The sequence below is a fragment of the Panthera uncia genome, chromosome A2 (genome assembly GCF_023721935.1).
Source record: "Panthera uncia isolate 11264 chromosome A2, Puncia_PCG_1.0, whole genome shotgun sequence".
NCBI lineage: Eukaryota > Metazoa > Chordata > Mammalia > Carnivora > Felidae > Panthera > Panthera uncia.
Genome location: NC_064816.1, coordinates 53626171 through 53653557, shown reverse-complemented (window position 1 = coordinate 53653557; position 27387 = coordinate 53626171). Strand labels below are relative to the sequence as shown.

Sequence of the window (27387 nt, the reverse complement as noted above, 5' to 3'; positions counted from 1 at the left end):
AACAGGAGCTCTCTGGGGCCTGAGCAGTGAAGGAGTCACAGATGGGGAGAGGGTCTTTGCTTTTAGCAGGGCAACCTCGCTCAGCCTCCTTGTTTTCACCTGTAAGGTTAGGAGACTGATGCCTGCTGGTCAGGCTTGTGAGATGCCTTATTCTCACAAAGGTGCTGGGGGGGATGGATGGGGTAGGGGATCTGCACTTTGACAGTATTATCATGGCGTCTTTCTATTGTGAAATGTGCCCCTTTCATTTTTTAAGAAGAACTCTTAAGGTTCTAGGCAGTGTGGATAGAGATGTGAGCAAGTCAGCCGATAATCCCTGCTCGTGTTCCGGTAGAAGGCAGCTATTCCTATGATCTGGCCCAAGAATTCCGATAGTAAGCATAGGCTTGGACATGCTGACCCCATAAGCACCTGATGCCTTCTTTTTTTTTTTTTTTTGTTTGTTTTGTTTTTTTTTACCTGATGCCTTCTTGAAGCCCATGTCTATATGCCTGCACCTGAAGTGTTCTAAAACACACATCTGATCACCTCACTGAGGTGCTAACAGCCCTTCAGTGCCTGTGAAACACAGGCTTCCTTCAGGAGCTGGCCCCAGCCTGTTTCTCCATTGGCATCTCCCTTCCGTCCCTAAATTTTCAGGAACGCCTGGCTACTCACCCCTGCCAGAGTCTATCAACTCCCTCATACCTCTGCTGTATGTTTTTTTTTTTTTTTTTCTTGTTTAGAAATGCTGATCTCGATACTGACACAAGATGGCGCCGAAACTGTATTCAAAGCTTTCTCCAGTAGCCCCTGAGTACTGGCTACCTGTAAACTTGGCTTGGTTGTTGGAACTTTTAGAAAGACCCTCGACAACTTGTTTTATAAACTTAGGTTAGGTGTTTCTAGTACAACTCTCGATGAATTTTATGTATCTCATTAATGTTCCAGATAGAAACAGGAACGCTTACCTACCCAGTGTTTCGGTACCGTCATCTATCCTTGGACAACAAGCCCCATAGTGGTACTCAGAAGCTAGTTCAGGGTCCGAATTCACTCATAGCTTCTTCATACAACCTTTGTGCCTGGATGCTTCAGGGACCTTGGCCAAGGTTGGGAACATCCCCTTCCCTTTGTCAGGCTGTTTTTTCATAAACCAGGAAAAAGAATTCCATCAGAAGGATTTTTTTCCCTGCAAAGTTCCATTTATCTTCCACCCAAGTAATATTAGGTAAAAATCAGATAGTGTTAATTGCCTTGGTTTCTTGGTGAAATATCTAACATTTCAGATGTGTGAAATTGTAGGTCCCTCCCCATCGTAGGAGGGGCCACAAAATGGATTTTTGCTTGATGTCATGAAGCAGTCACGACCTGGTCTCTGCTGCCAGATAGTGAGGGGATAGTCCATCCTTTTATAGATGAGTTTCCACCAAGGACAGTCTAATAGAATGAAAGGAAATATGAGAATTATTAAACTAGCTATTATTTTGCCTTGTTCAGATTTCTATTTCTGGTCATGTTGCACAATGTGTATAATGAACTTTAGTTGTATTCGTCAAGCCTGTGTTTTGCACAGGGCAAATGGCCAACAGTCTCACTAATTTGTCCCAAGATCTTTTTTTTAAATTTTTTTAAATTTTTATTTATTTTTTTTTTTTGAGAGAGAGAGAGAGAGAGAGGAAGACTGCAAGTGGGGGAGGGGCAGAGAGAGAGAGAGAGAGGGAGAGACAGAATTGGAAGCAGGCTCCAGGCTCTGAGCTGTCAGCACAGAGCCTGACGAGGGGCTCGAACCCACAAACTGTAAGATCATGACCTGAGCCAAACTCGGACGCTCAACCAACTGAGCCACCCAGGCACCCCATTTCCCAAGATCTTTTGACCTGAGTAAACTCCCTGGAATTGAGTAGTGCCTCTTTGGAGAGTTTTGTCCTTCTCCACCTCTCAGCCTTATTTCTTCATCTGTGAAATCGTGCTCATAATCCCTATTCCACGGAGTTGTGAGAATTCATTCAGTGAGATCTGACAAGTGAAAAGGCTTTGAAAGCTGTGGTGTTGGGGGCAGGATAATGAAGGCTGCTGTCAGACTCCACAGCATATTTGGGAAGTGAGAAAAAGCCATCCCTTTCTCCGGGTAGACTCAAACCAGTGCCAGGGTGCATTGCTTGGTGGATTGAGTTGATTGGATTTCAGCCGCATTTGCCCTTGTGGCCAGACACCCAAGGATGCAATCTACACAGTGGTGGTGGCAGCCCTGTGGATCAAGTCCAAATTCACACAGGGATGCCTGCCCAGAGTGCCTCTCCCATGCACACACCCTGAGTTTAAAACAGAGTGAGGCCATCAGTGTCTTGACTGTAAAGGATCATTTCACCTCTTATGCTTTGCACATGTGGATCCTGCCGCCTTGCATGCTCCTTCCCTTACTCTTGCTGTCTCATTGAGCTTGTGCTCAGCCATGAAGACCCACCTTAGGCGCGTCTTCTTTAGGTGCTCCTGATTTGATCACTTCTACTTTTGTGGCCTTTCTCCTTGATCTGAGTACACATTCTGTCCTCGCCCTGATGCAATTATCCTTTCTGTTCTGCCTCCCTGCTAGCTTTGGACACTGATGAAGAGACAGACCCAGAGAGTTGGCCCCCTTGTGTCCCAGACAGGTCCCATCTTCAGCATGTGAGCTTGTAATACAGCACAGTTCTTTCAACAGAGTGGCCACTCTGATGAGAAAGCTGCCCAGGGCCAGGGAACATGACTCATTTACCTCGTCCTGTCCAGTTTGTGACAGTCCAGGGCCCAAGGGATTGGTGCTGGTGTCTGTTGACTGATTCATTGACTGTATCTCATCCTTTCCTGCCCTAGCCCTGAGCCAAGGCATGGAGCCCAGGGAACCATGGAGCTGAGTAAGGGAAAGGCAGTTCGGGAATAGAGTTTTCCAGGAGCAAGAGGAGGGGAATTCAGGGATTGTCTTTTTAAATTTTTATTATTTTTTTATTTTTAGAGAGAGAGAGAGAACATGCAAGTGGGGGAGAGGGGCTAAGAGACAGGGGGGAGAGAGAGAGAGAGGAAGAGAGAATCCTAAGCAGGCTCTACACTCAGCATAGAGCCCAACACGGGGCTCAATCCCACAACCCTGGGGTCATGACCTGAGCCAAAATCAAGAGTGAGATGCTCAACCAACTGAGCCACCCAGGTGCCCCCAGGGATTGTCTTTTAAATTTGTTATCAACACCTAAAATGTATACATTCATTATCCTTGTGAAAATAAAAACATTGTAGATCAGGCTGAGGTTCACCTTGTCTGATGCACCCAGTTCAAGCGCCATCCCAGAGGTAGCTACTGGTCCACGTGGATCGGTCTCTACATGTGCTTTTTATACGTGTCTGTCCATTAGGGTACATGCCGGCTGCAGTGCCCAGAAAGCTCCCAAATGTCAGTTGCTTAACATAAAAAAGTTTATTCCTCACACTGCATGGTGTGATGTGCTCGGGAGGCAACTCTGGGCAGTAACCCCAGAAGGTGGTTTGGGGTCTGGGCTGGAACAGCTTGTCGCTCTGCCAACTCCTCGACCCCTGCTTCTGGCCTGTGAGAGGAATACTTAGGGGGACATTTGAAGCTGGGGGCAGCATATGCTACCTGTTTCCTTCTTCCACCAGCATGAACCCAGTCATGTGGTCTGAAGTAAGTTCAAGGAGTCTGGGAAGTGAGGATTTGTGAGCACCTGGCAGATCTTGCCACAATAGATATGGGTATCAGTAGAATGTATATTGTGTCATGGCACGTGACTAGATGATAGACTAAAAGTGCTTGGATTTGGGGTAGATGGTAAAACCTTGGATTGCGAGTAACTTGTTCTGGGAGTGTTCTGTAAGACGAGCAAACATTTCTAATAAATTTTATTTTTTTATCTTTTTTTTTTTAATTTTTTTAATGTTTTTATTTATTTTTGAGACAGAGAGAGACAGAGCATGAGCAGGGGAGGGGCAGAGAGAGAGGGAGACACAGAATCGGAAGCAGGCTCCAGGCTCTGAGCTGTCAGCACAGAGCCCGACGCGGGGCTCGAACTCACGGACTGTGAGATCATGACCTGAGCCGAAGTTGGACGCTCAACCGACTGAGCCACCCAGGCACCCCAAATTTTTAAATTGATAAACGAGCAATGTCTTGTAATGTGAGTAGTACGTGATGCTGAATGTCATGTGATCACAACTGAGCCAGTGGTTCTCTCTCTCTCTCTCTCCCTCTCTCTCCCTGCAGGATTGTGGGTGATCATCTCCCATGCTCAGATGCTCAGTCTCACACCATGATGTTTGGTAGAAATCCGTGATTTTTCAGAACATTGGAAGGTGCCCACAACTGGAACTTGTGTATTTTTTGTCACTTCAAAGCACCTATGGACAGTCCTTTGCTTTTCCATACAAGAGTAAGCTTAGGAATGCTTTGCTTCATTCTAGGTCAGGCTGCCTGCAGACATAGACCCTTTCCTCTGCTGCCTTGTTGCCAGTTACATTAAATACAGCATCTGACAGGAGTTTATTAATACTGTACTGTAGTCAACATTCATGCAAGCGTATACAGTGGCCCCCATGCAGAAAAAAAGATTCCATCGAGTCAATAGATTGCAGTGATTCCATTAGTGGTAGTGAAAGTTGTCCTACACAATAACCCTCCTCTCTCTTGTCTCCCTCACACCACTCATGAAATTTTTCAAAGGTAAGTGCAGGTTAATTTATTTTTCTTTATATTTTATAGTTTCTCTATTATTTTGTATTATATTACACTATTATCATCATTAAAAAATTTTTAAGTTTATTTTGAGAGAGAGCAAGCGTGAGTGGGGGAAGGGCAGAGAGAGAGGGAGAGAGAGAGAATCCCAAGCAGGCTCCGTACCGTCAGCACAGTGCCCACCACAGGGCTCGATCTCACAAACCACAAGATCATGACCTGAGCCTAAACTAAGAGTTGGATGCTCAATGAACTCAGCCACCTAGGCGCCCCTGTAGTCATTTTTATATGAATATTTTTGGGTTGTGGGACAAGTCATCTGAGTTTCCATTATTTCTTATAGGGAAATTCACTTTGATATACAAGTGCTTTGGATTACAAGCCCGTTTCCAGAATGAGTTATGCTCGCAAACCAAGGTTTTACCGTATATTATTTTGGCTCTAAAGAAGGCAGGGTTTGCTGATGGATAGGTATGACAGATACAGGAGAAAAGCATCTAAAGATGATTCCTGAGCTTTTGGCTTAGATAACTGTAGAGAGCAAGATTGTAGAGAGCAAGCAGGTCCCTTGCTGATAATTGTAGAGAGCAAGCAGGTCCCTGAGTCAAGCAGTGACACAAGCAGCCAAGCGTACCGCAGCTACCAGATATCCCTGAGACCAGCGCCAGCTGATGACACCCCAGAACTGAGAGCAGGCAGAAGCAGCGGAAGTCTGCAGGGGCCCATCACTGATGAAATCCCTTTAAAGGGGGAGGATTTTGGCAGCAAGCTGTCGGACTCCTCAGACACTGACCCCTGCCTGACCACTTCAGAAAGGTAGCTGATGCCGAAGGCTCCGCCTGACTGATCTCCAAACAGAACTGGGATCCCTCACTGCTTGAACATAATAAGCAGTAAGTGCCGAGAGCTGACCTGGACCAGACCGAGGCCTCATCTCGGCTGTGAGCCCACACACTGACTTCGCGTTTGGTTCCTTAGCTTACTACCCCCCGTGTGTTAGCTCGTTTGTTGTGTGACTTGTCTAGTGTTCTCCTTTGTGTGCCATGTAAGGAGCCAAGTGAATCACGTGGTGCAATGTCACTGGGTTGGGAATCCTGAACCTGCTTTAGAATTATGTTAACCCTGCTTGATGACTAACTTAAACTGGCCTCGTGGAAAGACACAACTTGTGTGTCTTCTGAGCGTACGCCTTCATAGCATGCTCGTGACAACAACACAGAAGACTCATGTCACCTGCTCCTGGACAAAGAGGAAAAGAGACTTGGGGCAGGAAAAACAGAGACATTTTCCCCAGGGCAGGAGGACTTCCATGTTTGCATTGTTAGCATGAGATACTCTTAGATATCTGTGGGGAGAGCCCTCCAGGTAGGAAGAAGACAGGAGGTCATGGGAGTTGGATAATATTTAATGCCATGAGACTGCAGATGCAGACAGAAGCATAGAGACCTCACCCTGAGTCCTGGGCACAACGACTTTAGAGAGAGAGGGAAGTGCGTGAAGGAGACAGAAAGGGCATTCAGTCTGGCAGATGGCAAACCAGGTAAGTGTAATGATAGGGATTTCAGGGAAGAGGTGATTTCAAGAAGGGTGACACCACCTTGTGCTCAAAATGAGACACTGTTCACTGAGGCAGTGAACAGAGACACCAAGGGGGACGATGAGATTTGGGAGAATGGGAGTGAAGGAATTAGAGGCAACAATCAGGGGTGTCTGGGTGGCTCGGGGGTTAAGCGTCCCACTTTGTCTCAGGTCATGATCTCATGGCTCATGGGTTCGAGCCCTGTGTCAGGTTCTGTGCTGACAGCTCAAGCCTGGAGCCTCTTTTGGATTCTGTGTCTCCCTCCCTCTCCTTTTGCCCCTCCCAGCCTCAAACATTAATAAACATTATTTAGAAAGTTTAGAGGCAGGGGCGCCTGGGTGGCTCAGTCGGTTAAGCGTCTGACTTCAGCTCAGGTCGCGATCTCACGGTCTATGAGTTCGAGCCCCGCGTCAGGCTCTGGGCTGATGGCTCAGAGCCTGGAGCCTGCTTCCAATTCTGTGTCTCCCTCTCTCTCTGCCCCTCCCCCATTCGTGCTCTGTCTCTCTCTGTCTCAAAAATAAATAAACGTTAAAAAAAATTTTTTTTAAGTTTAGAGGCAGCAACTATAGGTAGTATTTCTCTAAGGAAAACAGGATAAAAGGATACCTGCCCAGGATGTTAACATTGCTAATATTGGAGCCGTGGGATTCGGCTGAATTTGTAAAGTCCATAATATTTTTTTTCTCATTGTGGCCACTGAAATACTGGCTATTTGACCACATCGGTCAGCTAGTAATTGGTTGGAGAGAGACTTTCTTAAAAGCATGGAGCTAATATGTCTCAGAGTTGACTGAGTGGCACTGTGTGTGTTGGGGCATTGGCTTCAACACTGCAAGTCACTTTATAATACTGTCTTAGTCTTTGCTTCCTGCTTGCACAAAGCATCATGACCGGCCACAGGCGAGAGAACTCGGCCTCGTCATGCCTTTCCTGGCATACCTGTAGCCCTGAGTGTGAACAATACCCTGTATGTGCTCGTGATTTTTAGATTCCCCTGGAATTCGGAGCCCCCCATTGACCCTTGTTCTCCAGATTTTCTCCAGATTATACTTTTTCGAAGGTTTTGGTTAGCTTGATTTTTACCTCCTCCTGTTATCACCACCTCACGTAGCTGAACTGCTGCTGATTGTTTTTGACCCAGGGCCCTGTTACAGAGGCTTCTCACTGTGGGTAATCCTGAGGAAGATAAAGTAAAGAGAAAGCTTTCGAGTGGGGTTATCTCAGGAACTTCCAGACAGATGAAATAAAGATAATTCTCTTGGAATGGGGCTTTGAATGTGTTCCATCCTGTTCTTTCCCCTCCATTGGCTGCTGGGCTGCGGATTTTCACCATGACTGCTGGCTCTTGACTTTCAAAAATACCCAGAGACAAGGAGAAGAGGGTCTGAATAGAGCAATTTAAATGCCCCAGAGTGTGCTGTGCTTAACCCACATCCAGCCGCCTTTCTTGAATAAATGCTCTCTTATTACAAGCTTTTGGTTAATTTCAAGAGTCTGAAAGGGTTGATTTGGACTATTTTTTGCTGATGTCCTCGTTGCTTTTATGAAGCAGGGATTGGAGGTACTTAACTCTGCCATTCTCCCTGACATCTCTCTAAGCTCCTTAGTTTCTAGTAGCTCTCCAGTTTTCTGCTAACTTCTTGTGTGTGCTTTATGGGTTTGCTGCATCATAGAAGATCATATCTGAAATAATTCAAATGTTCTCTTCCCCGCTTTGTCCATTTTTGTACCAATTGGCTTAGGATGGGTACTTTTTCAGACAGGGAAGGGACTGTTTGCACTTGAGAGTTTTAGTACTGGAAAAGTAGATCTGAAACCAGAGTATCAAACAGTCAACAGGGCTCTTCTGACCAAGCATATGCCGAGGTACATTACAAGAGTATTCACAAAGAAGAGTTATTTGTACCATTTATGGAAAAGGAGATTTCAAGCCAGTTGTATTCATTTTCAAGAAAGCACTGGACTGTGCAGGAAGGACATGAATATGGTCAAAGTGGAAACCCAACTGCATCTGAGCTCAGAGCTTATTCCTCTAAGAAAAATATCCCATAATTGTTTGAGGGCATTTCAAACGTAGTTTAGGCGAAGATGAGAGAAACTGCTGGCATGAGTAAATTCTTACGGACACAGCGAATGTGGGAAATTATTCTGTGCTATTGCACAAGCCATGCAGGAGTAAAACTTCTAAAATGTAATCAGTATGGGAAAACCTTCAGTCATAACAAACCTCATAAGATCTCAAGGGATTAATAAAGTGGAGAGATTCCCGTAAGTGTGATAAAAGTAGGAAGGCCTTCACTAGGGAAGAGAGCAAACAAGTCATACTATAAAGAATCCCTCTGATTTTAATGAAAGTGAGAAGCTATAGATCCAGGAGTTAAAACTCCTTAGCGAAGTTCTGCAGAGATGATAATCCTTATAAAAGCAATGAATGTGGTAAAGCATTCTTCAAGAAGTCACACTCTATTCCACATTAGAAGAAAACCCCTGGTAGATTTCTAGAGTTGCCCTAACAAATGACTACAAACAGAGTGACTTAAATAGTAATATATTTTCAACATCTATATAAGTCTGGCATCTGTTGATTGTGTTTATCCCTTTGAATTGGTCACATTTTCCTGTTTGTATATTGAGTCCTTTTGAATTATATTTAGACATTGTGAGTATTATGCTGTGTTCTCAGGCCTGGTAGATGCCTTTTGAGATGTTGTTTTGCTGAAGAAGGCAATCAACCTGGTTTGGGTCCATCAACCTATATGTCTAGTTCAGATTCTGTGTACTAGATCACATTGCTCTGTTATTCTGTATGTGTGCCATACGTGGTCAGGGGTTTGGCTGGGACACTGCCAGGCCTACACGGAACTAGGACCCCTTTTCTGGTTCTCTCCTCTGGAGTTCCCTCCCACACTCTCTGGTCCTCGAAGGTCCTTTTTCTGTATCCATGGGCCAGATGGATGTGGTTTCTGTTAGTTACTACTGCCAGGCCAATTCAGGAGAAAAAAAATGCATGGGAGCCAAGAAATGGGAAACTTGCTCCCCTGCATAAAATCTGGTTCATTTTTAGAGTATTTTGGATCTTTGTTCATGTTTTAAGTCTTATATTTATGTCTTTAATATTTTCATACTTATATTACATATGTGGTTATTACAATATCTGGACTGTTGGTTTTCACAGTATCTGGACACTTAATTTCACCAGAAATTAGGTTTCTGAATGTTCTGAAAATTTAGATTTTTCACTCATATATAGCTTATCTTATTCTTGGGACTATTTTATGAATGACTTATTATTTGCTTCCTTCTTGTTCTTGAGAAATAACTAGAGAATGTATAGATTCCGAATCACTCACATTCGTAGAATTTGAAGTCCAAACTAATACGAAGGAAAACTTTCATTACATCATATCCATATGAAAATTATAAAAATAATGTGGAAGAAATTGAAATTGAAATTTGATGGAAGAGTTCCAATTCTGCTATTGAAACCTGCTGTTTTTGCTAACGACAGCTAAATCTTTGGGGGAACTGTAAGAGGCAACTGTCCGAGGCCTCTGAAAAGTCAACAAAAGCAGGCCAATTGTGGCGCGAGCCAAAACCAGAAGATGCATCCTACATGAGGATGAGTTTCCCATTTCTTTTCTCTCGTGAATAGTAGAAACCATGTTGTTCTGGCCAGAGGAAACAGAGGAAGGGGACTTCTGAGGGTCAGAAGGAAACTGTGACACAGGCTACGATATGGATGAACCTTGAGGACGTTATGCCCAGTGAAATGAGCCTATCACGAAAGGACGAATCCTGAACAATTCCACTTACATGAGGTCCCTACAGTGAAATTCAGAGATGGAAAATAGGATGGTGGCCGTCAGGGGCTGGGGGAGGGGCAATGGCGAGTTGTGTTCCATGGGGACAGAGTTCAACTATGCGAGATGAGAAAAGTTCTAGAGGTGGACAGTGGTGATGGCTGCACAGCAGTGTGCGTGGGCTTAGTGCCTCTTAAACACGTTTAAGATGTTAAATTTTATGTTTTATGTATTTTATCCCACTTTTGAAGAGGTAAAAAATTGCTTTGCCTTTATGTCTGTTTCACCTGATATTAGAATAACCGCCCGGGACTTCCTCTCCTTACTCTTTACATGGTATGTCTCTTAATTCCTGTTTTAAAGTATTCCTATTTTGGAATACATATAATATGGACTTGTTTGTCTTTTTTCTTTTTTTTCTTTTCTGAATATAATTTATTGTCACGGACTTCTTTTTCTTAAATCACTCTCCATCTTTGCCTTTGGATTGTTTATATTAGTAACATTTCATATAATTATGGATACAGTCGGATTGAGAGCTGTCATTTTCTTATGTGTTGTCTGTTTGTCTCTCCTGTTTTTTATTCTTCTCTTCTCCTGCTTTCTTTTGAATCAGTTTAATAATATCACTATTCTAACTTATCACACGGCATTTTGGCAATATGTCTTTGAACATTTTTATTTCTTGCTGCCCTGAGAATTATAATATACGTATCTGACTTTTTAGAATCTACTTAGAATTAATAAAGTACCACTTTATGTAAATTCTCAGAACTGGGACGCCGTGTGGGTTCATTATGACCCCACTTCTGTCTTATGTGGTACACATACGCGGAGTGAAACAGCCACTAACCTGTGTTATAAATTTTGCTTTAAACAGCCCTTGTATATTTTAATGAAAATCTAGGAGGAAATAAGAGGTCGTATTTTCTACTTACCCTGCTATTTACCATTTCTGGGCTTTACTTTAATTTCTGAAGTACTGACTTTCCCTCTGGATCATTTCCCTTCAGGATGAACTACGTTAGCCTTTCTCGTTGAGCAGATTGGCCGGCACATACTTCTTTGAGTTTTACTTCAATTGAGAATTAATTCATTTTACTCTTATTCCTGAAGGAAAATTTTTTCTGGATATAGAACAGGTTTGGGAGGGTTTTTTGAAGGGGGGGGGGGGGGGTTGGCACCACTTAAAGATATTTTCCCACTGTTTTTTGACATTTGTTATTTCTGATGAGAAATCCATGGTCATCCAAATCATTGTTTCCCAATAATGGAATGTATCTTTTATCTCTTACTGTTTTCAAGAGACTTTCTTACTGGGGCATCTGATAGGCTCAGTCGAAAACGCATGTTCCGTTGACCTGTATGTCTGTTTTTGTGCCAGTACCATACTGTCTTGATGATTAGAGCTTTGTAATATAGCTTGAAGTCCAGGATTGTGATGCCTCCTACTTTGGTTTTCTTTTTCAGGATTGCTTTGGGTATTTGGCGTCTTTTCTGATTCCATACACATTTTAGGGTTGTTTGTTCTAGCTCTGTGAAGAGTGCTGGTATTATTTTGTTAGGGATTGCATTGAACACGTAGATTGCCTTGGGTAGTATTGACATGTTAACAGTATTCTTCCAATCCATGAGCATGGAATATTTTTCCTTTTTGTTTATGTCTTCTTCAATTTCTTTCATAAGTTTTCTATAGTTTTCAACATATAGATATTTCACCTCTTTGGTTTTGTTTATTCCTAGGTATTTTACGGGGTTTGGTGCAATTGTAAATGGGATCGATTCCTTGATTTCTCTTTCTGCTGCTTCATTATTAGTGTATGGAAATTCAACCAATTTCTGTGCATTGATTTTATATCCTGTGACTCTGCTGAATTTATGGATCAGTTCTAGCAGTTTTTTGGTGCAATCTTTTGGGTTTTCCATATAGAGTATCATGTTGTCTGTGAAGAGTGAAAGTTTGACTTCCTCCTTGCCAGTTTGGATGACTTTTATTCCTTTGTATTGTCTGATGGCTGAGACTAAGACTTCTAATACTATGTTGAGTAAGAGTGGTGAGAATGGACATCCCTGTTCTGTTCCTGACATTGGGGGGAAAGCTCTCAGGTTTTCCCCATTGAGGATGATATTAAAGTTGGGTCTTTTGCATATGGCTTTTATGATCTGGAGGCATGATCCTTCTATCCCTACTTTATTGAGGGTTTTTATCAATAAAGGGCACTATATTTTGTCAAATGCTTTCTCTGCATCTATGGAGAGGATTGTGTGGTTCTTATTCTTTCTTTTATTAATGTGATGTATCACATTGATTGATTTGCGGATATTGAACCAGTCCTGCATCCCAGATATAAATCCCACTTGATCGTGGTGAATAATTCTTTTAATGTATTGTTGGATCTGGTTGGCTAGTACCTTATTGAGAATTTTTGCATCCATGTTCATTACGGAAATTGGTCTGTAGTTCTCCTCTTTAGTGGGGTCTTTGTCTGGTTTTGGAATCAAGACAATGCTGGCCTCATAGAATGAGTTTGGAAGTTTTCCTTCTGTTTCTATTTTTTGGAACAGCTTCAGAAGAATAGGTGTTAACTCTTCGCTAAATGTTTGGTAGAATTCCCCTGGAAAGCCATCCGGCACCGGACTCTTGTTTGTTGGGAGATTTTTAATAACTGAATCAATTTCTTTACTCATTATGAGTCTATTCAGATTTTCTTCCTGTTTCAGTTTTGGTAGTTTATACAGTTCTAGGAGTTTGTCCATTTCTTCCAGATTGCCCAATTTATTGGCTTATAATTGCTCATAATATTCTCTTATTATTGTATGTATTTCTGCAGTGGTGGTTGTAATCGTTCCTCTTTCATTCTTGATTTTATTTATTTGGGTCCTTTCCTTTTTCTTTTTGATCAGACTTGCTAGGGGTTTATCCATTTTGTTAATTCTTTCAAAGAACCAGCTCTTAGATTCATTGATCTGTTTTACTGGGTTTTGGGGTTTTTTTTGGGGGGGGGATTCTATATTGTTTATTTCTGCTCTAATTTTTATTATTTCTCTTCTTCTGCTGGCTTTGGGGTTTCTTTGCTGCTCTGTTTCTAGTTCCTTTAGGTGTGAGGTTAGATCCTGTATTTGGTATTTTTCTTGCTTCTTGAGAGATTCCTGGATTACAATGTGTTTTCCTCTTAGGACTGCCTTTGCTGCATCCCAAGTGGTTTGGACTGTCATGTTTTTGTTTTCATTTGCTTCCATATATTTTAAAATTTCCTGGTTGACCCATTAATTCTTTAGTAAGATGTTAATTTCCATGTATTTGGAGGCTTTCCAAACTTTTTCTTGTGGTTGATTTCAAGTTTCATAGGGTTGCGATCTGAAAATATACATGGTATGATCTCAGTCCTTTTATATTTGTTGAAGGCTGTTTTGTGATCCAGTATGTGATCTATTTTGAAGAATATTCCATGTGCATTTGAGAAGAACGTGTATTCTGCTTTTGGATGAAAAGACCTGAATATATCTGTTAAGTCCATCTGATCCAATGTGTCATTCAGAGCCATTATTTCCTTACTGATTTTCTGACTAGGTGATCTGTCCATTGTTGTAAGTGGAGCATTAAAGTTTCCTACAATTATAGTATTGTTATGTATAGATTTATTTATGTTTGTGATTAATTGATTCATATATTTGGGTTCCTTCATGTTAGGAGCATAAAAATTTACAATTGTTATCTCTTCTTGATGGATAGACACTTTAATTATGATATAATGCCCTTTTTCATCTCTTATTACAGTCTTTGTTTTAAAATCTAGTTTGTCTGATATAAGTATGGCTACTCCAGCTTTCTTTTGACTTCCAGTAGCATGATAGATGGCTCTTCATCCCTTCACTTTCAATCTGCAGGTATCCTCAGGTCTAAAATTAGCCTCTTGTAGGCAGCATATAGATTGCTTTTGATTGGGGCATTTAGTCCATTCACATTCAGAGTGATTATTGAAAGATACGGATTTAGTGTCATTGTGTTATCTGTAGGTTTCATGCTTGTGGTGATATCTCTAGTCCTTTGTAGTCTTTGCTGCTTTCCACTCCCAGAATCCCCCTTGGGATCTCCCACAGGGCTTGTTCAGTGGTCATGCATTCCTTTAGTTTTTGTTTGTCAGGGAAACGTTTAATCTCTCCTTCTATTTTGAATGACAGCCTTGCTGGATAAAAGGATTCTTGGCTGCATATTTTTCCTATTCAGCACATTGAATATTTCCTGCCACTCCCTTCTGGCCTGCCAAGTTTCAATAGACAGGTCTGCTACTACCCATATGTGTTTACCTTTGTAGGTTATGGCCCATTTGTCCCTAGCTGTTTTCAGAATTCTCTCTTTATCTTTGTATTTAAGCCTCCAACTCTTGATTTTGGCTCAGGTCATGATCTCAGCATCATCGTGAGCTACTTGTCAGGCCCAGTGCTGAGTGTGGAGCCTGCTTGGGATTCTCTCTCTCCCTCTTTCTCTGCCCCTCTCCCACTTGTGTACACTCTCTTTCTCAAAAAATAAATAGACTTTTAAAAAAGAAAATATAGAATTTTATAAATAGGTAACATTATAAAAGTGATCAAGTAGCAAGTTTCAATCATATGCATTAGGGTGAAGGGCTCCCATTATTTTCAGTGTTATTAAGGGGACTACAGTCCTACAAATAGAAATGATTAAGGAAGGAAAGGCAGGAGTGTGTAGTTGCCATGAACTTGCACTAATATTCAAGAAATTATGGTTGAGGTGGTCATTGCTTTAAAACCACTGGATCCTGGGGGCACCTGGGTGACTCGGTTAAACGGCCAACTCTTGATCTCTGCTTAGGTCATGATCTCACAATTGTGAGATCAAGCCCCAACTCGGAGCTCTATGTGCAGCATGGAGCCTGCTTGAGATTCTCTCTCTCCCTCTCCCTCTGCTCCTCCTCCACTCATGTGTGTGTTCTCTCGCTCTCTCTCAAAAAAAAGAAAAGAAAAGAAAAAGAAGAAGAATCATGAGAAGGGTAATTATTTCTCCAAATTAAAGAAACATTAAAATCCCAGAGGCAACTACATCACAAATACAGAGTTGTCAAACCTCAGGAACTCAAATGGTCCTACATGAGAATTGGTTTCCCTGATCAACCAAACAGTGGTGAAGTAAGAGCAGTATGTCTTTTTTGCTAAACTGATTTCACTTTTATTTATCACCAAAATCTTTGTATTTCAGTAACAAGAAAGGAGATCAGTTCACATTTACCTCTTCATAATAAATGCGTGAGAAGATAAAGTTTGAAAAAATAACTTAAAACCCAAACATAGCGATCATAGTCGTAAATTTTCTTCCTAATGAAATGTGTTCTGGCATATCCATAAATGGAAGGGGTAGAGGAATTTGTTAAATGAATATGAACTAATTTTTAGAGAAAAGATAAATGGACCCAAATAGTCTTTCTCCTCCCAAATTACTGGGAGATAGTGTTCTTAAACAAGCAGAAGAGACATCTATCATCATCACTTTGTTTTCTTTATTTTTAATTAGTTGCAACCTTACTTCCAGTGTCCTGTGATCTGAAATTTCCTAACTGTTAAGGCACAAGCTTAAGTGCTGATGCCATTAATTTGAAATCTGTGAAATTAAAACTGGGGCAAGAAAGGTTTTCGTGAGAAAATACTGGTGGATATCATATAGTACTATGAGGTTAAACTTGCTTTGTAAAACAATTTTTTGAACAAAGAACCTTATTTCCCAATAACGAATCTGAGTTTTCTTGATTGCACAAATTATAGAAGACACTTATTAAATAATAGTTATAGTTGACTCATGGAGAGACGTCAACTGAGTAATTAAGAACCAGACCTGATGCCCAACCTCCTCCTGTAGGTTGAAACCCAGGCGGTGCCCAGATGCCCGCTTACCACTCTTCTCTCGTGGACCCTGACACCAAACTCATTGGAAACATGGCACTGTTGCCTATCAGAAATCAGTTCAAAGGACCTGCCCCTAGAGAGACAAAAGATACAGATACTGTAGATGAAACCATTTATTACTTCAAGGCCAATGTCTTCTTCCAAAACTATGAGATTAAGAATGAAGCTGATAGAACCTTGATATATATAACTGTCTGCATTTCTGAGTGTCTAAAGAAACTCCAAAAGTGCAATTCCAAAATCCAAAGTGAGAAAGAAATATATATGCTGGGATTCACTAATTTTCCCATTCCTGGAGAGCCTGGTTTTCCACTTAATGCAATTTATGCCAAACCTGCAAACAAACAGGATGATGAGGTGATGAGGGCCTATTACGGCAGCTGAGACAAGAGACTTGACTGAGACTTTGTGAGAAAGTTTTGGACCCTCAGCACATGGTGGATTTGCTTGTGAAGAGACAGTTCATGAACGAGAGTCTTTCAGGACCTGGACAATAAAAGGAGCCTGGGCAGACACTTTTCCACAGCCATGGGCAGCATTTTACAGCAAGATGAACACATTTCTTTGCCTTTATTTGATACAGTTTTTTACAGAAGAGAGAAGAGAGTGTGTCTTCGCTTGAAGAGCTCTTTATCAAGAATTTGGGTGGGGGAGGGAAGAATGGATTGTCGAAGGGTAATTGGAAATTTTCTGCAGTATTGAATTGGTGCTTAATAAGAAGAACAAGTAATAATAAAGAAATTTCTGACATTCCAAAAAAATAAATAAAGACCAGACCTGAAATGTGCCCTTTCAAGATGAGTATGGATATGAATTAGTAAGGTTTTAGTTTAAAATGAGTCGATAATATAATAATATGTACCTTCTGAACTGATAAAGGAAATAAATGAAAGCCATTTTATTCCGAGAAATGAATGGTCGCAGTGCACAGCAAAGAAAATAGTCCTCTGAGCTGTGGGAGATGGTTAGAGCTGGATGGCTCATCAGAGGCTACCAGAAACTTCCTATTACACCCAATTTTCCCGCTTCCACCACCTGCCTAGGACCCTACCCGGACACTGATTCTAAGTCTGGGGAAGTTTTTCACACTTACCTGGGTGGACACATAGGGTGACCTGTGCACACCGGAAGAATCTGCACAGTTTAAATATTTTTGTAATTTTTTTTTACTGTTTATTTATTTTAGAGACAGAGAGACAGAGCACAAGCGGGGTCAGGGCAGAGAGAGAGGGAGACAGAATCTGAAACAAGCTCCAGGCTCTGAGCTGTCAGCGCAGGGCCCAATGTGGGGCTCGAACTCACAATCCGTGGGATCATGACTTGAGCTGAAGTTGGACACTCAACCGACTGAGCCACCCAGGCGCCCCAAGAATCTGCACAGTTTAAAGGCAAGGATGTCATTAGCTCATCTTTCTACAGGCCTGTCATCTCAGTGTCTATAGAAAGGTGACAGGGACAGGATGGGGGAGGGCAGAACCATGGGGTCCCCAGTGGAAACATTTTACCTGTCTCTTAACTCTACTTGATTCTCTCCTGGGAAGAGCTGAGCTCAAAACTTTCCGAATCACTTCCCTTGCCACATCTGCGTGGAGAGATCAGAAGAGAACACAATCATGGTAGAACTTACTAAGTTTTCTCATTTCAATCTTAAAATCAAGTTAGTACGGTCTCACGTCAGACTTTGTAATACCACTACTTTGGTAAGAGATTCCTTGCACCTCCCGTGAGTTCAGAGTGGCTGTGAGCATCCTGTCTCTACAGTGTGATGGACACCCTCGTCCCTAGGTCGATTCTCAGATGAAACTCATGGTTTCTAGGTAGCATTGCTCATGCATCCCATGATTTCCATGCTTCATACAAGTCCTCAACTTAAACTAGGTATAAAAATATCCCTCATGGCAACAGGTGAAGGCAGCAAAACCCATTTGGAGCCGATTGGTTTTCATTTTCCAGGAATCCCTGCAGTGGCCCCACAATGGGTTATAAACATGCATCCCCTGCATATTGGTGACCCCAGATTTTTGGGGGGATGGAACAGGTGCCTGCAAAGAGCTGGGAACCTTCTGCATTCTGTGACTGAGGTACTGAGAAATCCAGGTTCTGATCCCTCTGAGACCACCGGTGAGAAACACATCATGATGGAACAGTGTGGTGCTGACCAGAGGGTTTTCTGGCAGTAAAGCCATTGCAGACTTTTCATAAGGACATCCCTGTAAAAGCAGAATCCTTACACAATATGATCTTGAGTGATTCTCACATTTTTCCCCCAATTAAATTCATTAGAAAGGGAATCAGAAAGAAGACAAAAGTTTCTGTACATTCAAAGAAGTTTAAAGAGAGGAAAATAAGATGCTCTGGGGGGGGGGGGGGAGAGGAGTATATATTCCTACCCAGACTAAATGTAGACCATTGCTATTTAGTAAATCAAGGTTTCGTTTAAAAAGTGCCCTAAACGTTAACAGGTCTTTCATGGATGTGGACTAATCCAGACCATGTAGGATCCATCCTCAGGTCTGCATTTGCTGCCCTGATCAGAAATATGGAAACTTGGGGCGCCTGGGTGGCTGTCAGTTGAATGGCCAACTCTTGATGTCAGTTCAGATCATGATCCCAGGTTCGTGGGATTGAGCCCCACAGCAGGCTATGCACTGAGTGTAGAGCCTGCTTAAGATTTTTTTCCCTCTTTCTCTCTCCCTCTACCCCTCTCCCCATCTCAAGCACTCTCTCGCTTGCTCTCTCTCAAAAAAAAATTTTTTTAATGAAATAGGGAAGTGTTCTCTGTGACTGCTAAGCAGACATTCCAAGCAAGAGTGGAAAGCTGTGGGGGGGGGGGGGGGTGGTGATCACAGATGCCAACGACCGAGGTCTTTCCTCCATGTCAGGTGAGCATCAGCTAGCAAATACATCCGCCAACTAAGTTCGGCTTTTTTGTGGACATGCTTTCAATTTTCTCGGATAAATCCGCACATAGAATTGCTGAGTAAAAGGGTGTTCGTTTGACTCAGCAAGAAACTGCAAAAACTTTCCAAGTGTCACTCATTGTACCATTTTGTGTTCTTCCCAGAAATATGTGAGACTTCTAGTTGATTAATATCCTTGCCACATTTTTGTTGTTTGGTTCTTAACTTTAAATATCCCAGCGAATGTGTAGTGGAACATCACTGGAGTACTTACTGCGGTCTCTAAAGACGAAGTGAGCAATTCTTCCTGTGTTTATTTTGTGTTGTCTAGTGTTTATTGTCCAGACATCTTGCTTTGTGAAATGTCTGCTTAAGTCTTTTGCCAGTGTTAATGGTTTGTTTATCTTTTTGTTATCGAGTTGTAGTTGTTAAAGAATCTGGATACAAGTATTTGGCTGATAAATATTGTTCACATATTTTCTTTCAGTATATGGCTTTCCTATTAATACTTGAAATTTTGACTTATGATAAATAAGAGTAGTCTTTGCAAAATCTAATTATCATTTTTTCTGTTATAGTAATTGCTTTCTGTGTCCTGAGAAATCTTTGCCTACACAACATTGCAAATATGGTCTGATGTTTTCTCCAAAAGACTTTTTAGTTCAGCTGATTTAGTTTTGAAGACTGTGACTATCCTGAGTTAATTTTCATCTGTAGTGTAAGGTTCTGGTCAACGTTCATTTTTCTTTTTTTCAAAAAAAAATTTTTGGTTAATGTTTATTTACTTTTGAGAGAAAGAGGGGGGGAGAGAGAGAGAGAGAGAGAGAACACAAGTGGGGGAGGAGCAGAGAGAGAGGGAGACACAGAATCTGAAACAGGCTCCAGGCTCTGAGCTGTCAGCCCAGAGCCCAACGTGGGGCTCGAACCCACGAACCGTGAGATCATGACCTGAGCCAAAGTCGGACGCTTAACCGACTGAGCCACCCAGGTGCCCCTCCATGTACATTTTAGATGAAGCTTATTAATGTATGTGGAAAAGACTGCTAAGATTATGATTGCATCGAATCTCTAAACTAATTTGAGAACAAAAATTTAGGCAATTTTGTGTCTTCTGGTATATGACTATGGTGTATCTCACCATTTATTTTGGTCTTTTCAAATATCTCTAAACAAGTTTTATAGATTTCAGTGTATAGATTTTCCAGGTTTCATTAAAATAATTCCTAAGTATGTCATCTTTCTTTAATGGCACTTTCAAAGGTTATGATTTTTTATATGTATTGCTGGATTCTGTGTTCTAAATTATTTTTACGATTTTTTTTGCCTATAGTCATGAGGAATTTTGTTTCTGTTTTTTTGTTTGTTTGTTTGTTTGGAATGTTCTTGGTTTTGTATCAAGGTAATGCTTGCCTTAAATAAAACAAGTTGAGAATGTGCCCTACTCTTCTATTGTCTGGAAGATATTTTATTACATTTGCATTATTTCTTCCTTAAATATTTGGTATGGTTAACCACTAACTGCATCTTAGAGGAATTTTCCTTCGTGGGAATGTTTTCATTGTTAATTCAATTCCTTTTGATAGCCATGGGCTAGTCAACTTATACATTTCTTCTCGAGTGACCTGTGGTAATTTGTGTCTTTAAAAACATTTGTCCGTTTGTTTTAAAGTTGTCAAATCTGTCACAATAAAATTTTTCCAGCTAGTCTCTAAATTAGTTTTTTAAAACAAGTTTATTGGGGCACCTGGCTGGCTCAGTCAGAAGAGCACACAACTCTTGATCTCAGGGTCTTGAGTTCAAGCCCCATGTTAGGTGCAGAGATTACTAAAAAAAAATAAAGAACACTTTAAAGGAAGTTTATTGATTTTCATAGTGGCTGAATCAATTTACATCCCCACTAAGAGTGTATAAAGGTTCCCTTTTCTACACATCCCGACAACACTTACTTCTCATCTTCTTGATGACAGCCATTCTAACAGGTGCGAGGGGATATTTTATTGTGGTTTTGATTGGCATTTCTCTGATGATGAGTGATGTCGAGTGTCCCAGGGAGAGGAATCTCATTTAGCACCTAGTTTAAGGCTGACTGGGAGCCAGACTCTCAGACAGCAGCTTTTAAAGTATGCAAATATATATAATCCTGTGAAGTCAACTATATACAGTCCTGTGTTATCTTCTTGTTGAGTATTAAGGATTCTCATATGTTTCGGTTCCAAGTCCCTTTTTATGTTATTTGAAAATGGTGTGGCTTATTTTTCATTCACTTAACAGTATCATTCAGAGATCATAAGTGTTTAAATTCGGTAAAGTCTAACTTAATTTTTTTTTTCTTTTATGGATTACACTTTTGGTGTTGAATCTGAAACCTCATCACCAAACCCAAGGTCATCACATTTTCCCCTGTGTTGCATTCCCAAAGCTCTGTATTTTTTACTTATATATTTAGGTCTGTGGTCCATTTTCAGTTAACTTTTGTGAAGGTGTAAGGTCTGTGTCTAAATTAATTTTTGGCATATGAATGTCCACTTGTTCCTGTATCAAATTTTGAAAACACTGTTCTTTCTTCATTGGATTGCCTTGTTCCTTTGTCAAAAAATCAGTCGGCTGTATTTTTGTTGGTCTCGTTCTGGGCTCCCAATTCTTTCCCATGAAACTATTTGTCAATTCTTTCACCATGCCATCATGATTATTTAGATTTATAGTAAGACTTGAAATTGGATAGTGTCAGCCTTAGTTCCTCTACAGTATTTTTATGTTTATTCTGGATCTTTTAAAAATTTCCATATAGGCTTTAGAATCAATTTGTCAATATCCACTAAGTACGTAGCTGGGATTTTGACTGGGTTTATTTTGAATGGAAACATCAAGTTGGGAACCATTGGCATCTTGGCGATATTGAGTCTTCGTATCCATCCACCTGGACTCTTCATTTATTGAGATCTTCTCTGATTTATTTTTATCAGTGTATTGTAGAATTTCTCAAATAGATCCTGTACATATATTTTCTAGATTTATACTTAAGTATTTCTTTCTTGTGTGCCAAGGTAATGTGGCTTTAATTTCAAATTTCATTGTTCATTGGTGATATATAGGGAAACCATTGACTTTTGTCTGTTAACCCTGTATTCTGCAATCATGCTTGAATCAGTTGTTAGTTATGGGAGGTTTTTTTGTTGATTCTGTGGCACGTTCTACTCAAACAATTCTGTCATCTGCAAAGACAATTTAGTTTCTTCCTTCCCAATCTGTATACCTTTTATTGCCTTTCCATGTATTTGTTATTTTGTGTTATTGCATTAGTTAGGATTTCTAGCATGATGCTGAATAGAAGTTGTGAAAGGAACATCTTACCTTATTCCTGATTGTACAGGGAAGACATCTAATTTCTCACCATTACTATGATGGTAACTGTATGTGTTTTGTAGCTGCTGTTTATCAGAAGGAAGAAGTATCCCTCTATTGCTACTTTGTTGAGAGCTTTTATCATGAATGGGTGTTGGAATTTGTCAAATGCTTTTTCTGCATCCATTGATACAATTATATGTTGTTTTCCTCTAGCCTGTTGATATGATGGATTGTGTTTATTGATTTTCTTTTCTTTTAAAAATTTTATTTAAATCCAAGTTAGTTAACATATAGTGTATTAATGGTTTCAGGAGTAGAATTTAGTGACTCATCACTTACGTATGACACCCAGCGCTCATCCCAACAAGTGCTATCCTTAGTGCCTATCACCCATTTAGCCCATCCCCCCTGTTTCGTGATTTTCAAATGTGAACCAACTTTGCACACTTGGAATGAATCCCATTTGGTCATGGTGTATAAATCGTTTTACACATTGTTGGATTTGATTTGCTCATCTTTTCTTGAAGATTTTCGCATCTATATTTATAAGACGTATTGTTCTGTAGCTTCCTTTCTTATAATATCTTTATCTGGCTTTGGTATTAGGGTAATTCTGTCTCATAGAATGAGTTAGAAACTCTTCCCTCTGCTTTTATTTTCTGGAAGATATTGTGAAGAATTGGTATATACTGGTATAATTTCTTCCTTAAGTGTTTGGTAAAATTCACCAGTGAAATGATCCAGACCTGTCGCTTTCTTCTTTGTGGAGCATTTTAGTTATTGATTCAATTTATTTAATAGATGTGGACCCATTCAGATTATGTTTCTCTTCGTGTGGGTTTTGGTGGTTCCTGTCTTTGAAGGAATTAGTCCATTTCATTTCGGTTATCAAATTTACAAGTTTAGAGTTGTTCATAATATTCTTTTATATACCTAGATCAGTAGCGATGACTTCTCTTTCATTTATGGTAAGAGATTTATCAATTTTATCGATCATTTCAAAAAACCAGATTTTGGTTACATTGATTTTCTGTATTGATTTTTCTATTTCAATTTCATTTGATTTATGCTCTAACTTATTATTTCTGTACTTCTGCTTGCTTTGAGTTTAATTGGCTCATTATTTTCAAATTCCTTAAGATGGAGCCTTAGATTATTGGTTTTTACATCTTTCTTCTTTTCCAATATATGCCTTCAGTGTTTTGAATTCCTCTGTTGGCACTTATTTCACTGCATACCACAAATTTTGATGAGTTGTATTTTCATTTTTATTTAGTCCTATTTAACTTTTTGAGATTTCTATTTTGAACAATGTGTTATTTACAAGTAGTTGTTTAATCTCCAAATAATTGGGAGTTTCCCACTATCTTTCTGCTATTGGCTTCTAGTTTAATTACATCAGAGCTCTGGAGCATGTATTGTATGACATCTCTTGTTAAAATTGATTAAGATGGGGGCGCCTGGGTGGCGCAGTCGGTTAAGCGTCCGACTTCAGCCAGGTCACGATCTCGCGGTCCGTGAGTTCGAGCCCCGCGTCAGGCTCTGGGCTGATGGCTCGGAGCCTGGAGCCTGTTTCCGATTCTGTGTCTCCCTCTCTCTCTGCCCCTCCCCCGTTCATGCTCTGTCTCTCTCTGTCCCAAAAAAAAAAAAAAAAAAAATTGATTAAGATGTGTTTAATGGGCCAGGATGTGGTCTGTCTTTGTGAATGTTCCATGTGAACTTGAGAGAATGTATACTCTGCCCTTGATGAATAAAGTAGTCTATAGACATCAATTATATGTAGTTGATTGTTGATGTTGCTGAGTTTAACTGTGTCCTTTCTTATTTTCTGCTTGCTGGATTTGCCCATTTCTGATTGAAGGGCATCAAAGTCTCCAGTTATAATAATGGATTCATCTGTTTCTCTTCTCAGTTCTACCAATTATGGATCATATACATTGACGCCCTGTTGTTAGCCACACATACATTAAGGATCATTATGTCTTCTTGGAGTATTTTATAAAAATCAGCCAAGTCAAGGTGACTAATGTGTCATTCAAAACTTTGCTTTTCTTACTAATTTTTTTGGTCTTAAATAATTCTATGAATAACTGGAAACTTTAAAAATCTGTAATTCTGGATTTGTCAACATCTTCCTTTTGTGTTGTCATTATTTCTTTATGTATTTTAGAGTTCTGTAAATAGTTGTACACATAGTATTACTGTGTCTTCTTGAATTGTTTTAACCCTTTTATCATTATGAAATACCCCATTTTATCTGCAAACGGAATAACATCTCAGACATATCATGCTTGCTATTTGTAAGGTGTCTCTTTCCCATGTAGCAGCCAGTTGTTTTTTGTTTTTTGTTTTTTTAGTTTTTTTAATGTTTATTTTTGAGAGGGAGAGAGAGAGAGAGAGAGCGAGGGAGCAGCAGACAGAGAGGGAGACATAGAATCTGAAACAAGCTCCAGGCTCTGAGGTGTCAGCACAGAGCCCGACCTGGGAATCCATCACCAGAATGGTGAGATCATGACCTGAGCCAAACTACCACTGTGAGTTTTGATGCAGTTTCAAAAACAATGTACACGGAAAAGGCCATAAAAATACTCCTCCAGGGGCGCCTGGGTGGCGTAGTCGGTTAAGCGTCCGACTTCAGCCAGGTCACGATCTCGCGGTCCGTGAGTTCGAGCCCCGCGTCAGGCTCTGGGCTGATGGCTCGGAGCCTGGAGCCTGTTTCCGATTCTGTGTCTCCCTCTCTCTCTCCCCCCCCCCCCCCCTTCCTCTCTCTCTCCCTCCCCCCCCCCCCCAAAAAAAAAAAAAAAAAAAAAACGTTGAAAAAAAAAATACTCCTCCATTTCCCATGACATATCTATATAACAAATTTTCTCCTTATACTTTAGCCATGATACTATTCCGTAAAAGATTGCAGAGAGTAATATACAAAGGAATCCACCTCTTTTCTCTTAAGTCAGACATTAAGGAGATTGGTAAATATGTAAAATAAGGCCGTCTTCTCAGTAGATTCGTTTCTGTTTAGAAAAATATATCTACCTTTATTAAAATACCTTCTAATTAACATGTTTTCTAAAATCTTTTATTGTTTAGTGAATTAACATAAAATATTTTTAGACTCACTCAGTTTAATTTCTAAAAAATTAAGTTTTTAACATAACCTATGCGAACAAAAGCTCTTTGGTATCATTAATAAGTTATAAGTGTGGAAAGAGTTCTTATGACCAAAAAGTTCAGAAACTACCACTCTAGGGATTATAATATGTATCCTTAACCTATCCCATATTCTAAGTTAATATTTAATGTAAGTGTATGTGTATACGTATATATATAAAATGTAAAACTTTTGCATTACACTTCCTTTTATCCCATTTATGTCCTTTGTCCTATATTTTAGTTGTACAAATGTTATAAATCCCACAATGTATTACTGTATTATTATTTTTTCTTTAGTTAAGAAATTAAGAAAGGAGAAAAAACATAATTTTGGTTTTTTTCACATATCTACCATTTTTTATTATTCATTTCTTCCTGTAGATCCATATTTCAATCACTTATTCTGTGAAGAATCTTTTATTATATATTTTATTTATTTCTACTGGTGATTAATGCTCTCAGTTTTACTATAGCTGGAAAAATATCACTAATGTTATCATCATTAACCATTATTTTCAGTGGGTATAGAAATCTGTAGAAAAAATTTCTTTAGCTTTTCAGATATTGGTTATTGTCTTCTGGTTGCACTATTTCTGATAGTAAATTGTCTTTCATTCTTACAATTTTTTGTCTATTGTAATTTGTCTACTTTCTGGCTGCTTTTAAGATTTTTTTCTTTGTTTTTAAGCAGTTTCATTTCTTTTTATTTGTTTAGCTTGTTTGTTTGTTAATTTTTTTAACATTTATTCATTTTTGAGAGACAGAGCACGAGTGGATGAGGGACAGAGAGATGGGGAGACAGAGGATCCAAAGCAGGCACCATGCTGTCAGCGCAGAGCCTGAGGCAGGGCTCAAACCCACGGACTGTGAGATCATGACTTGAGCTAAAAGTCAGACACTTAACCAACTGAGCCACCCAGGCACCCCTGAGGTCTCATTTTCTTTGTGTTTTTCTTAGAGTTTGTTCAGATTCTTGGTCTACATGTTTTATCAAGTTTGGGAAAACTTTGGCCATTGTTTTCTTCTAATATTTTCCCCCTCTTATTCTGAGACTTTAATGACACATATTTTAGAATACTTCTTTCCTTACTTATGCTTGTTTCATTTTTTAAAACTTTTTTCCCCTCTTTGCATGAATTTGGATGTCTGTTAATTTGTTTTGAAGTTCCTTGAAGCTTTTTTTCTGCAGTATCCAATCCTCCATCAGACTTGTGCATCTGAAATTTTAGATTGTAGGTATTATATATTTTAGTTCTTGTATTTCTATTTAGTTCCTTTTAGGTTTCCATTTCTCTCTAGTAACAATTTGTCTTTTCATCCATTATATCTGTTTTAACCCTTAAAATACTGATAATATTTATTTTAAAGTATATCTCCTAATTCCAATACCAAAACATCCATGGGTCTGCTTCTAGTGATTATATTTTCTTTCAATTATAAGTCACAAGGTCCCATTTAGTCACAAGTCGTACAATTTTTTATATAATTTTGTGTAAACTGCATTTGATACTGAAGCATTATATTATCTTGTTTATTTCAGAGAAAGCACAAGATTTTTCCTACTTCCATTAGTTAGAATGAAGGTTGGATTATTCAGATTCCTCAGACAGTTTAATTGAGATGGGCTATGCTTCAGCTTTAATTACGTTCAGTATACCTGTGATTACCTCAATTCTAAGCCTCCAGCTCTGCCTCTATTTTTCTCTTTTGTATTTTCTTTTTAAAAATTAATTTATTAAATTGACTCATAGCTTGAAAACTGAAACTATGATTTTGGAAATCATGAAGTACATGACCACTAATACTCAGAAGCTACACGCTCCATCTCAGAACTGACCTAGGCGTGAGGATGCCCATCACACCCTGCAGGAAGAGGACACTCAGAGCCGCTGTGAACTCCTAGCAGGTGACAGGAATCCCTCACCCCAGTGAGTGGCATTACAAGGAATGAGATGGGATTGTACTAATTTGATCTTAGGATCAAAATGAAAGAAC

General features: G+C 39.9%; 1 pseudogene; it reads left to right on the top strand.

Annotated features, from left to right (window-relative positions):
• Positions 1 to 15961: 15961 nt before the first annotated feature.
• LOC125929665 (actin-related protein 2/3 complex subunit 3-like) lies at positions 15962 to 17007 on the top strand (annotated as a pseudogene).
• Positions 17008 to 27387: the final 10380 nt, after the last annotated feature.